This window comes from Stomoxys calcitrans, chromosome 5 (assembly GCF_963082655.1).
Source record: "Stomoxys calcitrans chromosome 5, idStoCalc2.1, whole genome shotgun sequence".
Lineage (NCBI taxonomy): Eukaryota > Metazoa > Arthropoda > Insecta > Diptera > Muscidae > Stomoxys > Stomoxys calcitrans.
The window spans coordinates 161318284-161333010 of NC_081556.1; the positions used below are offsets into that span (position 1 = coordinate 161318284).

At 37.4% G+C, this 14727-nt stretch overlaps 1 protein-coding gene across 3 annotated transcripts in view; it reads left to right on the plus strand.

Moving 5' to 3' along the window:
• LOC106084573 (potassium voltage-gated channel subfamily KQT member 1) overlaps nucleotides 1–14727 on the plus strand; it is a 117996-nt gene that overhangs the window by 34414 nt on the left and 68855 nt on the right. The window contains exon 1 of one of the 3 annotated variants that reach the window (XM_059370032.1): nucleotides 7459–7546. The exons of the other annotated variants lie outside the window; for them this stretch is intronic. The gene's annotated coding sequence lies outside the window, so the exon portion shown is untranslated. Of the gene's footprint in view, nucleotides 1–7458; nucleotides 7547–14727 lie in introns of those variants that run through there. 3 annotated transcript variants of the gene reach the window in all.

Below are 14727 nucleotides of genomic sequence, written 5' to 3' on the forward strand. Positions count from 1 at the left end.
GAAACTAATACCCACTTTAGGGACCAATTTTTTCCCCAAAACACCCCACAAACAGCAATTATTTCCTGACCATCGTAAAATTGGGCTGAAATAAAGTTATTTGGGATTATAATACGAATTTGATATGCAAATGTAGGACCACGTAGTTAGCGCACCGTCCCTTCCCCAAAACACTCCCCAAAGAGTACAAATTTACCGACCATGGCAATATATGACTCAATTAAAAGGTATTTGAGATAAGAAAACAAATTTGATAACCAATTTTGGGGACAAGTGTTTGAGGGGCGCCCCATAAACTCCCCATAAACTAAAGGCAATATGGGGTTTAAATAAATGGTATTTAAGAGAAGACTGCGATCCTGATATTGTTTTCATGGCCAAGTGTCTGGGGGACCTCACCCCCTAAAACTACCCTTTAACGGACATCATGAGAATATGGGGCTCAAATAAAGTCTTTTAAGAATGGAGTACATCTAACATCCAAACTTAAATGACCCTAAACCCTCCGAGCGAATTCATGTAACTGTGTAACGTTTCGCTTCAACATATAAAACATTAGCAATAAACGTAGTATTATTGGACGTAATTAACTTTGTTTATTGTAAAACCTTTAAAAGTTTCGGACCTTCCTTTTGTTGTAAAACCAAAAACTCTTTACTTCCAAAAGTGTTTCATTAGCCGCAAACGATTATTCGTGTTCTGGACCAATAATTATTCTCTTGTGTCTCTCCTATTAGCATATTGGGCGTTACAGACCAGTGGTTGGCAAAAATACTCACTCTATTGCACATTACTTTGTATGTATATAAGAAAATAATCCCAAGCATAGGCATGCAAATAATTGTAAGTGTGTGCTCGTCACTGGTATAGACATAATCTCACACAAAACATTTTTTCCTTTGTTGTTTTGACTGAGAAAGAGTAGTCAGTATATTGAGCAGCTCGGACGAGTGCGGTTGGTAAGCTCGGAAAGCGACAATTTTTGAAGTTTTGATACAAAAATGCTGGTATGTTCAATGACAAAAATCATTACAACAATACACAAATGGTTGACAGGTACATGAAAGCACAACAAGAATTTCTAAGGCAAATCCATTGTTTAATAACATTTACGCGTTAAAGAAATATCCATCACAAAGTAGGTATTTAAATGTGCGAAAACAACAACCACTTTGTGTTTTATTTATAGCACAACGATTACAGCATAACGATTACAGATCAAAATACAAAACAATATCGTAAACAACGTCCGACGTTTTTCGCAAAAGAAGTTTACTTGGCGAAAATTTCCTTTATGTCTAACAAATTATGTTCTTGCGTGTAGAAGCCTTTTTAGGCTCTGTTTCACTTCTAATTTTTATTTTTATTTCATCATCTTTTCATACTTAATTCATCCAAAGGTACTTAGTCTATTCTTACAAACTAATCCTTAAAAATAAACAACAAATGAAATCATATGGTAAATCAGATGATTGATCATATGGAAAACATATGATCCTAATTAATGAGCCTGACCAGGATTGACTCGAACCAATGGTAGCATAAAACGGTTGCTGACGTCTTAGCGGCAAATCCATCTACACAACTTCCAAAAGTTGCACCCAAGAAGTCTATACATCATGGAAGCTACTGCAGTTCCAGAGACAACCCAGCAAAAAGTTTAACATTCTTTAACAAGCTGATGCTACAAAAAGTGCCTCCATTTCTCGTTCTGATTTAAGTTTTTCATTTCCATATTTTGATAACCCCCTTCCACATTAACTTCTTCAAAAGATGTTGTGGAATGTATTCCGTTTAAATTTCAAATATGGAGAAAGTAATGAGTAGTTGAAGTGTTTGCTTCTGTTGTGGAGAATCGACTTGCAATCTCTCTCTCTCAAAGTTTATTTGCTCTCATGCAATAAGATTAAGTGTCAGTCGAGGGGTTGGCAGTAAGAAAAATAATTCTAGAAGTCACTTCCCTTTATAAAAAGGAACGATTAGAGGAAAGCAGGTTTGCAAAAGTTTATCCAAAAATGCTTAGTTCTTAGTTTAATGCCGTGCCTTTGTGGTATATTTATTACTGGAAGAACATTCAGCAGTACCATACTACTACAAACCATATGCATGGGAAAGAAACAGCTTTTTTATGAGATCTATGCCAACGATCAAAACGCATCACACTGTGATTGGTGTGTTATATACCTTGGTTTTCCTTTTGTATGGCAAAAAAATACTTCGATTATTAAGCCCGACTCGAAAGAGAAAATAAACTGAAGAATTCATTTTGGTTTAATTTTGTCGAGTTTCTTTAGTCTTGGCATATTGTCCTTCTTCTTCACTTAAAGACAACTTTTTCAATTGAAGAATCATTTTACATAGAATTTCACTAAAGTTGACCTAAGAAAAGAAATCGGTAGGTATTATAAACGTACATCAGTACGAAGTCAGTAACAATTTGGGTATAATTCGATACCCATTTAAGTTCGAATAGCTTTCTTTTCTATAACAAAAAAAAAAATATGGGACAAAACAAAAAAGTTTGAGAAACTAGGGAAATAAACTAAAAATCACTCAACCATCCAGAATGCCTGACCAAATACCAGCGTAGTGAAATGAAGAGCCAAAAAAACAAAATAACTTGTACAAAATATTAGCTGAACCAAGCATAATGACAAAGGAGGAGGAGGCGGAGGAGGAGGAGGCGGAGGAGGAGGAGGCGGAGGAGGAGGAGGCATAAAAATATAACATGTTTTATTATAAGTGACGTCCATTATTTATTTTTTGTTTTTAGGAATGTTGCCAAAACTATTTCGGCTATTTTTATTTGATTTGAAAAAATTAATGGCGGGCAAAATTTCATACAAATAACTTAATTGATGAAAATTATTTCAACAACACGCCTTGCCATTTCGAACATACCCTAGAGAATTTCATAATGGTCTGGCTAGTTGGTTGTACTAATTTAAATAGAAGCCATGCCAATAAGTTGCTGGCTAATGACTTTTTAATTTTTCCCATTGACAAACCTCAAGTTGAAAGCTAATAACTGAATTTCTCATAAATTAACATCCAGCTACATACGATTATGCTATTCTTTGAGTGTAAAAAACTCGATCCAATAGTAAATGTCTAAGAGAGTTTTCAATTCACGTTTTCACACTTTTAGAAATGTTGGAACTTAATAAAATCAAATTTAGATAGAAAATCTAGCAACAAATGCTTTGCAAAAGAAACTGGCACTGGTCAAAAATTTCAAAACCAAAATATTTGAAAGTCGGACATTTTCGAGTACTATACAACAGCAAAACTGTCGGAAAATAATGAAAACATTTACATTATTTTTCTATCTCATCCCGTTGTACATCGAGCCACAGAACGATATCTCCTAGAGGACCTAAAAGTTTCGTACATTACCAGCGTTACCGTTGTACATCGAGCCACAGAACGATATCTCCAAGAAGACCTAAAAGTTTCGTACATGCCAGCGTTACCGCTGAGAATTTTGAAATAGTCGCACAAAAAGACGTTTCTTCGGAAAAAGGCCGCATCAAAAAGTCGTTTTCCCAAAAAATAGTCTCACTTTTTTGTTTTATGATTTTAATAAACGAAGGTTCTTAAAGTCATTGTTTCAAGCATTTAAAGCACTGTTTGCTCTTAAAGAACTACTTTTATCTATCTGTCAATTTATTTTTCATCAAACCCAATTTGGTAAAAATTATTTTTTCACATGAGCTTCTATGAGTGAAAGCTAATGCGTGCACTGTAAATTCATATAAATTGGGCTATATAAACTGGATTGGCACAGCATTAACCGCATTTAGATCTCTTTATGTTATATAAAATAAAACAACACTTTCTGGAAGAATCAAAGAGTTGTTAAGGAAATGATGATGTAACATTTTTTGGAGAAAAATGCAAAATATTGATTTTTCCGGAAATTTTAGGTTATGAAGCGAATTACTTTTAGTATAAAGAAGCAATCTGCACCAATTGTTTGAAAAGTCGTAGTTTGAAAAGTCGTAGAATAATGGTAACACCTCAACATAAACAACGTTAAGTTCCTATATAAATCTCTTTCCGTTTAAGAGTTCTAGAATTATTTCCAAGATTTTTCGATTTGGCAATACTGTGCGTCATTGCCTGGCTAAACTTAAGTACTACTCATAAATTGTAGAAAAAGTCGCACAATTTGGCAAAAAGTAGTAAATTAGTGTAAATTTAGAGTTTTCGCACAAAAGTCAATCACCTCCAAAAGTGTCGGAATATCAGACTTTAGTCGCACAACGGTAACACTGGTACATGCTTTCCTATATGACACGGTAGTCCCTCTTTGCTTTTGAAATACCTATCTTTAATCCCTGACTACTCTATAATAAGACTGCATCACAGATATCGCTGTAATTTGGATTGGCTAACTTCGCTTTATGTCACTAAACTAAACATGTATTGGTGTTAGGTATACAAAGTTCATCACCGCCGAACCTATCATATTTCCCTACTGTTCTCATTTTTAGTTGATTGCATTTCAATGTTTCCTTTCTTATAGTTCATTCAGCTTCGCTCAAGCATCTCAATTTTTATGCCTACATTCCACATGGCCTATCAAACGACAAACAACCATACAAATGTAACATGCCCATCTCTGGGGCAATTTATAGGATGGATATAAAAATGTTAGTTAAAAGCTTTGACGACGAAAGAAATGTTCAATCATGAATTATTCTTAGAGCAGGTGTGGTAATATTTACAATAGAGGTGTGCACGTGAGTCTCGTCTCGTCTTGTCACGCATGAATCACCCATGAGTCACTAATTCGTGAGTGAGATCAAAATTCAATCACATAATTGACTGTGGTCGTGATTGAATTAAAATTCTTATACGTGAGTCGGTGAAATCGTAATCACGACTCTTATCACAATTCACGAGCAATCACGACTTCCATGACACTCATGAGATGCTCACGAGACACTCTCAAAAACAGGATAACGGTTAAAATGAGAAATACATTTTATGAGAAACAAATTCAGACATACTGCCACTATTAAAAAAGTATGGAAGAAGTAAAAACAATTTCTGACTACAGATGCATAAAATTAAAAGAGCAAATAAGTGATTATGCAGGATTGATACATTTCATACATTTATATTTGTAAGTTAAAATACCGTATGATTTGAGAAGCGTAGAATAAAACTAATATTCGCTCCGTGGAAAAATATTTTTTCAATCGTGAGTCGTGATTTTTCTCGTGAGTCATGATTAATGTAGTAAATGCAAATTTGCCAATGAACATTCCACTAAAAAACAGGGGCAAATTCTCACATATTAATGAGTGCTGCCCGATTCAAGTTTAAACTCAATGATACGGAGCCTCCTTTTTTATGCTGAGTCTGAACGGTGTGCCGCAGAGCGACATCTATTTAGGAAGGATTTGAATTTGCATGGTAAAGTACCTCACCATGGTTGCCAGATTTTTTTGAAACAGATCCCCAAAATTCCAAACTAATTTCCCCAAAAAATCCCAAATAAAATGCTTTTCCCCTAAGAAAATCCCCTAAAGAAAAACATATACTGATTATATTATAAAAAATTAAGTTTTTGCCCACAACCATTTTTAATTTTGTCATTGTAGGTAATAAAAAAACACTACGTGGAAAATTTTAGCAGATAACAATTGCGGTCTATCGGGAGATAGTTTTATTCGGTTTATATGGGAGCTATTACATCAGGTTATAAACCGATTTGGACAATACTGCATGATTGTTAGAAATCTTAACAGAACACTACGTGCATTTCAGCCCAATCAGATATAAGTTGCAGTTTCTAGGGGTTTAGAAATCAAGTCAAAATATGGGAGCTTTACCGAAATCGGAACCGATATGGCCCATTTGCAAGTGGTCCAGAATTTCAAGGGATAGCTAAATTCGTTCGACCACTATCAAGGTTTCAACAGACGGACGGAGGGATGGAAATGATTAGATCGACTAAGAATGTCAAGACCATCAATAATATATACACCACATCAATATTTCGAGGTGTTTCGAACGCAATAAATATACCCCCTCCGAAGGTAATGGGTATAAAAAGTTATCTTAGTATTTTGGATGCCGTGACCTTAGGCGACCTTAAATTGTCCGAAACCTTTTCAGCTATAGTACGATGGACTAAGGTTTATGCCTCATAGTGGAATTTCCCCTAGAAAAAAACCCAATTTAAACCTTTTTCCCCATCAAAATCCCCGTACCTCAAATGAGAAAAAATAGGGAAAAAATAGAGAAAAAATAGGGGAAATTTCCCCTTATCTGACAACACTGTGCCTCACAAATGTCGCCACTATTGCAAATTGCAAATTTTGCTCATGAATATTCCAGTAAGGAACAGGTGCAAACTTCTCACATATCAATGAGTGCAGTCCGATTCAAGTTGTAAGCTCAATGATAAGGGGCCTCCTTTTTGCCACAGTGCGACACCTCTTTGGAGAGAAGTTTTACATGACCTCACAAATGTTGCCAGCATGAAGAAGGGAAAATCACCGCTGAAAATCCATTAAATAAGAGATGAAATTACATTCGATACGAAAGCACACTCGATCACGTATGCGGTAATTCGGCCCCAGGCGTTCAGCGTCAAAGGCGGACATGCTAACCTCTGCGCTATGGTGATTAATGTAGAGAGTCGTGAGTGTCTCGTGAGTCGTACGAAAGTTCACTCGATCACGTATGCGGTAGTTCGGACCCAGGCGTTCAGCTTCAAAGGCGGACATGCTAACCTCTGCGCTATGGTGATTAATGTAGTGAGTCGTCATTCTCTCGTGAGTGTTTTTGAGTCGTTAGAGTAAAATGTTTGTCTCGTGAGCATGCGTCAACTTGAGACGACAAAAAAAGACGTGCCTAAACGTGCGTAAGTTATTTTTTTTTTCTCATAATCGTGCGTGAGCTTGAATATAAAATCACTCACGTGCACATCTCCAATTCACAAAAATTCATAAGTCATAAAACGAAGCCTCCGACCATCGCTTCTTAGAAGCAGTAAAAGAGTTTGAATCAACTCATATCCTCAAGTGCCAAGGTGGGCATAGGAATTTCATCTCCCCAGCCCCCCATTGACAGATATCTTTGCATTGTAAGAATGTTTTATGACAGGCCATTGACCCAAAGTTAATATCTCAAGCAAGCCGTTTGCACCACTGTATCACTCCACACAATTTATGGTCATCTGTGTATGTCATGCTATTCACCGCGTGCAGCTGCGACAGCAACGGTGGCGGTGGCAGCGACTGCAAATCACATTTTTTTTAAACCTTTAGTGGTGCGGCGGCATCTGTGGCGTTTGCAAATGCAAAACAAGAAGGCAATCAGCTGAAAATGCATAAACAAATGCGATCGTTAACCCTATCGGGGGAAATTGAATCTTTTCGATAAAACACGATCGCCCTTGCAAGAGGCGATCAAACAGTTGCAAGTGATTCAAACGCGCATTAACTCCTCTACTCGCACAGTTGGTTTGTGAAAAAAAAGAAACAACAAGAAAAACAATTGTCCATATTTTGTTTGTAATTCAACTCACGTAGGTACAACGTGCGTACGCTTCGCATGCACATACATACAAACTAAGTACATGCATACTTACATGTGCGTGCATCTCAGGCAAGCCGGCGTCTCACGCATTTGAATTTAGACCACACAATCAACGATAGGGGGCCGGTCTTTCGGTGAGATATTTAATTCGTTACCACTGTTTGTAGACAGTCTCAGAATGCTGCCGCTACTGTCACAAAAGCGAAACGCAAATGTCAATCACAATCTCCATTTCTCGCCAAGGCCAAGTAAAAAAAAATGAGTTTTAAAGTGCGGGCGTTCAAAATTTTCAAAGTAGAATGTTTTCAAATATGCATTTTTGCAGTTGTGCTTACTCAGAGCCTGATATGACGATTGAAGCAACGAACTTGCCCTTAAGTGTTTTGGATTTCTCAATCGATACAAAACACAAATACATGGTGGGCAGTTGACGAAAAATCCGGTCTCATACACTTTCATTGCGATAAAAAACCAACCGGATCAGAAAAGTGCAAATAAGTTTTGTGTACATATCCATTTTTGCCTTAGGACTACGCATGTTTGTACATTTTGTATGCTTGCGTTGTGCTGCGATTTAAGTCACCCTTGCGGCTTAAGGGAACATCATTCACACTGAAACTTGTTATTCTTTGCTTGCAAACTCACTTGAAAAACACACAGCCACAAACTAATTCTCTAAATAGAATAATATACAAAATAATATTAAAATACTTAAAAATAGAAAGCCCTCAGCCATTTTGCGGTTGATCATTTCGAAGCAGAGACTGTTTGAATTGTGAAATGCGAAAACAAATCTCGTTATATAACAAAAAATTCCAAAAATTATATAAAATCGTTATCAGTAGCAAAGAAATGCAATACGAAACAAGTAAGAACGCGTTACTTCGAACGTGCCGAAGGTGTTCGCATTGGAAAGACGATGTTAATGTACCTCCTACTTATGGTGGAAATTGCCGTAGCCGTTAATTTCAGCTGGGCTGAAACCAAATATTGGGTTGCCAAAAAGTAATTGCGGATTTTTTGTATAGTCGGCGTTGACAAATTTTTTCACAGCTTGTGACTCTGTAATTGCATTCTTTCTTCTGTCAGTTATCAGCTGTTACTTTTAGCTTGCTTTAGAAAAAAAGTGTAAAAAAAGTATATTTGACTAAAGTTCATTCAAATGCATTTACTTTCTTTTAAAAAATCCGCAATTACTTTTTGGGCAACCCAATACATTGCTTTCGTAAAGTAAACTCATATGAATGACATTAAAGCGACATTTAAAATTTAATTGACAAGCAAAACAATACCCGAGACAATACCCAGATAAGAGTTTACGACTAAAATGATTAAAAGAATTCATATCAAATCATGGTTTGAAATTCAACGAAAAGATTAGAATTTTTTTTTAGCATTGCTTATCCATCGAAAAGTTTGATTTCATATCCAAGGTATTATGTAAGAAAGAATTTTTATTTTTTAAAAAAAATTGTTGTCACTGGTAGAAGAACTCGCTCGCAGGAATTCAGCCAAGTTGAAATTTGCTTGTATCCGTGTCAATTTTTTGTGATTGGATTTTTGCTATGGAAAATCTATACGAAAAAAATAAAACGTTTGCGACAAGCAAATCTTGTTTTATTGGGGAAGTACTAATTTTATAGTAACTTTGAAAAATGTCCCTCAATTGTTGAACATTAGTCGTGAATATGCCTGTTTTTAAACCCACCACCGTAGGATAGTGACCGTATTCATTTAGTCATTCCGTTTGCAACACATCGAAATATGAATTTCCGACCCTACAAAGTATATATACTTCGGATCGTCGTAAAATTCTAAGACGATTTAAAGATGTCCGTGTGTCTGTCCGTCCGTCTGTTGTAATTACTCTACAGCCTTCAAAAATTGAGATATTGAGCTGAAATTTGGCACAGGTGCGTATTTTTGTTGCATGCTGGTTAAGTTCTTAAATGGGCCAAATCGGACCATATTTGGATACAGCTGCTATATAGACCGATCTGAAAATAAAGGGTCTAATGCCCATAAATGCTTTATTTTTTTATCGAAATTTGAAACAGTGAGTCGTTTAAGGCTTCCCGACAACTGACCCGAGTATGGTTCATATCGGACTATATTTAGATATAGTTGCCATATAGACCGATCTCCAGATGAAGGGTCTGAAGCCCATAAAAGCTTTATTTATTACCCAATTTCGCTGAAATTTGAGAGATAAAACACAACAAACTGCTACAACAACAACAACAAAACCTTTAGGAACTTCACCAAAAATTTTTGTTTATAGCAAAAAAAAGCCTTGTTACAAATATTTCTGATGGCAGATATAATTGGATCTGAAGTAAACAGATTTTTTACTTATTTATTTTCATTGGCAGAACAAAATAATTTAATATTTTGATGAATATTCAATAAACTTTTTCAACGAAGATAGTAGTCTATCCATAATACATACTCCTGGCATATAACCCCGAACATTACAAAGCTGAATCAAAAAAAAAATCCTATATTTATCACATTCAGATTTTTGCGGAAAATCACCAACACCGATTCCTGGGAAACATCAGCCGGTACATAACTGTGACAGTAAGAGCTTTTATCCATATTGACGCAGACTGGGCGATTTGTCACAAACGACTATATAATTTTAATAAGAAATTGTCGAAAGCTTTTTCCACATCAAGCAAAACCAATGCCATCGAGTGGCCATGTTGGAACTGCAGTTCTACATGACGTGCGCAATGCAAATTTATCCATGTACATTCCATTAAGGAACAGGGCAGACCTGTCACATATCAATGAGTGCTGTCCGATTCAAGTTTTTAAGCTATAAAAGAAGGGCCACTTTGGAGAGAAGTTGTACATGGCAAAGTACCTCACAAATGATGCCACCATTAGGATGGGAAAATAAACCGCCGCTGAACATTTTTTCTGAATTTCTCGTCAGGATTCGAACCCAGGTGTTCAGCGTCATAGGCGGATATTCTAACCTCTGCGCTATGATGGTCTTTACCGTAAAAATTTCATGAGGATATCTTAGTTCGTTCGAACGCAATCGTAATTTCGACAGACGGACGGACATGGCTAGATCGACATAGAATGTCAAGACGTTCAAGAATATATACACTTTAAAGGGTTGCAGATCAATATTTCGAGCTGTTGCTAACAGAATGACTAAATTAGTTTTCCCCCCAAACTATGGTGGTGTTAATAAAAAGATGCGAAAGAACGATTTGGCTGAAATTTGGCGCAGTTAATTTCTCTATGACCTCCAACATACGTGGTGCCAAGTATGTTTATAACTTGATATAGCTCCCACATTAACCAATCTTCCCAATGAACTTCTTGAGTCCCCAGAAGTCGCAGTTCTTCTCTGAATTTTGTGAAATTTTGGACAATGGCATATACTATGGCCTTCGGCATCCAAACCAAGTATGGCCCGAATCGGTTCATAACCTGATATAGCTCCAATAGCATAGCAGTTTCTATCCATTATGCTTTGTTTGACTTTAAAGAGATACCGGGCAAAGATATTGCCAAATACGATTCATGGTGGAAGGTATATAAGATTCGGCCCGGCCAAACTTAGCGCTCTTTTACTTGTTAGTAATGAATACATTAGGAAAAACCAGATGGAATTCCTAATAACGTGTTTTATTCATTAGTAATCAATGGTAATATTTGGGGAAACTTTGTATTCGTCACAAATTTTTGCATGACTTTATCATAAAAGATGTAATTTTATCGTAAACAAAGTCCCAATGTTTCTCACAAAGAAAGTTTACTAGTCGAAAATTTCATTTATGGCAAATGAATAATTATTTTGGGTGCATTTTTAAAACTTTTTTAAGAAATTGGGGCTTAAACCCTCTACCGAACGCTAGATTAACTACAATTTGAAATCGTCAGTTTGTCAAAAAACCGATTAGGTTAGATTGAAAAGAGAGAGTGGATATTAATCCGCCCCATGGCACTATGGATATACACCTAAGCCAGTTATCGGCTTGTTGTGCGCTCTAAAAACTAAAAAGTAACCTCGAAAAAGAAAATTTTAAGTTAGGAATTCATTGCTACTTACTCCCTATTTGTTTTCCATACCACGCCCTTTAGTTGGTTCATGTCTGGTATTGCGTCCCAATCTAAGTACCGGTGTCTGTTAGCCGCGAAAGGCGGGCAATGACATAGGAAATGCTCTAACGTCTCATCATCTTCCCCACATTATTTGCATAAGTGATAAGTCCTATGTGTCCTGTTATAATGCCGAAAACTATACTGACATCCTGCCTACTTCCTTTCAGCAGTAGCCTCATCTTATCACAATATAGGAAAATCCTATAGGATTTTCGTAGTCCTACCGACTGTTTCATTGTTCCACAGTGTGTTCAAAGCCCACGCCCTTAATACGGTTGCGTCGACCCGAAAGGCTTCGGGTTAACCAAGTTTATTAACCACAGTCCTTTGTCCTTCACTGCTTTATCATTCCCCCTTACTCCGCTATGGCCCGGCAACCAAACGATGAGGATCGTGCCATCCTCAGAGAAGGTGTTAATCTCCTTCCTACACTGCAAGACTGTTCGTGACCTTACCGTTCTGCTTGTGATTGCCCTTAGGGCCAGTTTACTGTCCGCAAAGTTGTTTACACTCGACGTCCTCTCGTTAACAGTACACCACCTCACGCAGCCTGTGATCGCCCGGATCTCCGCCTGCAGGTCCGTATTACGTTCAGGCAGTTTAAAACAGATCTCATTCCCTTCGTTCTCAAGGTAGACCCCAGATCCCCACTCTGTCCTCTGGCTTTGATTCATCTGTGTTGCCCAATCCAATACAGTACCGCTGGCAGCAGTGCCACGCACTCGACCACAATAGTCATCCCATTAAGTTTCGAATGAGTTAAGCTATAAGCACGACATCTTATACAAATTTGTTTGTTTCGCAAATAGCTTGCATATAAGCGAAAGGGCTCTTGCCTGCCATAACTTTTTAAAAGTCATACCTCAGAGATGTGTTAAAGGTTTTAAGCGAATTTCTGTTTAGCCTTTTTTGCAGTGATGGACACCCCAACACATTTGCACAAAACTTCCAAGCCCAAGGGTTTATGTTCTTGGGTGCGTACACAATAAAGCGCAATGGCTTTTGTGCAACTGCCGGTCGTTGCAAACACACGACTTTCACTTTCTCAGAAGCCCCTTAGCGGGCATGATGACCGATCAGTGTAATATACAATCCAAATAATGTCCTCAGAATGTTAAACTTTTCTTGGACAGGCGTATTATGGTCAGGCAGTCTACAACATATCACAGTCCCTTGGTTCTCAAGGTAGACCCCATATCCTCCCGGTGTCCTCTAGCTTTGATCCATCTGTGTAGCACGATCTTAATCTGTATGTACCTACTCCATTTGCGAGGAGTGTAATTTCATTTCGTTAGATTTCAAAATGCTATATCTGTATAAGCTACAAATTTGTTGCTTTTACTATCGATACGTCTGTCGGTCTGTCTACCACAAAGCACGCCGTAGACATTAAATGGACAATTTAATTATTCATAAACATTTTGTCCAGTAAGACGACGCAAGAAGCGTCTTGGTAGCCCCCTCATCGCTTTGCTGCACCAAATCACTGGCTACTGCCGTCCGACTTTTGTTTCAAAAGGCGGCATAAACACCGATCATTTGTTTACACTTTGGCCGCCTGTCTATGGGGCCAAGACAATAGAAATGTGCGATCGAGTTGCTGCCCAACGACAGCTTTGTGGTTGCAACGATTTATTGGAAACAGTCGTCGACTCGTCAACGGCAATTCATTGCTCTATCTCAGGCCGTGTGAATGTGTGTGTGTGTGTGTGTATTTGCTCCCTGGCGGTCTGCTCTGGACTCTTTGTTTAGCGAAAAATTATTCACAACTTACGGAATAAATCATTTTTTTTTCTTTACTACTTTTGCTGTATGTAAAACTAAAACAATTTTGCTGGCTGCCAAAAATGATTTCCAGCCATAAAAGTCAAAATGTTCGGCTAGGACGATTGATGTCAGCTGCTCAGATTGCCATGCGACAAGGAGGCATAGCAGCAGGCGTTGTCTTCGGATTAGAGACACACTTCATTTCCCATTCCGTGACTTTGTCTTTGCCTTTGCCGTCAACGCAACAAAAAAGCGTCTAGTCCGGCAAGACTTCATAACTGACGTCAATACTAATTACAGCGATTAATTTGGAATTACATACCACATACGTGTACAAGAAGGTGCACACATGTGTGCATGTGTGTGTGTGTGTGTGTGTGTGCTCATTTGTAGTTTGGTTTATTATGTATTAATATCGTTGATGCGTAAATTCAGCGATAAACGAAGATTACATGGCCAGCTGTTGCATGAGCTTATTTATGTCGGTGTGCACAAACGAATCCAAAAGAATGTACATAGATTGATGAACTGATAGACTGATGGCATGGCGGTGTGGAGGCATGGAGGCAATAATAATACTACAACAATCAAATCACCTCCTTCCTACCTACCCACCAGCCCAAAGAACATTGTTTCCTTTCCGCTTCCCTCCTCCACCCCAATCTCCATCCATCCTTAAGACTTGGGTGAGCAGATAACGCCAAAAGTGTTGTAAAAGCAATATCTTATTTATGACTAAACATGTGCCAAGTGCATCCCAGCAAACTTTTTGCACGACGTGTGTTGGGCTTAAGTGCCTAAAGCACACTAGAGATTAAAATTAGATAGATGGTTAATATTCAGCACTAGGCAAAGAAACTGCAAAAAAAAAACAAAAGGCCCTAATGCGAAGCCTATTGAAATTGGAATAAATCGAAATGAAATGAAATTTTGCACGAAAAAAAACTCTTGTGAGTCCCGCCATTGCTGTTAAATTTCATAGAAATTGTTTAAGATTCATATATAGCTCTCATATATGTGTATCGTTTCACTTTTAGAACCTTTGCAAGCGCATTTATGAACCGATTTTCTCACAATTTTGCGGATCACAATCTGTTTAGATTTGGATATAGCTCCCATATATATGTTCGCCCGACTTGAACTAATGTTGCAATAATATGGTCAGTCTTTGACAAAGTATTTCTTAAAAATTTTCTCTTTAGTATGTGTGACGGTTTTGGTTAGAATCGGTTCAGATTTGGATATAGCTCTCATTTATATTTTCGTCCGATTTCGACT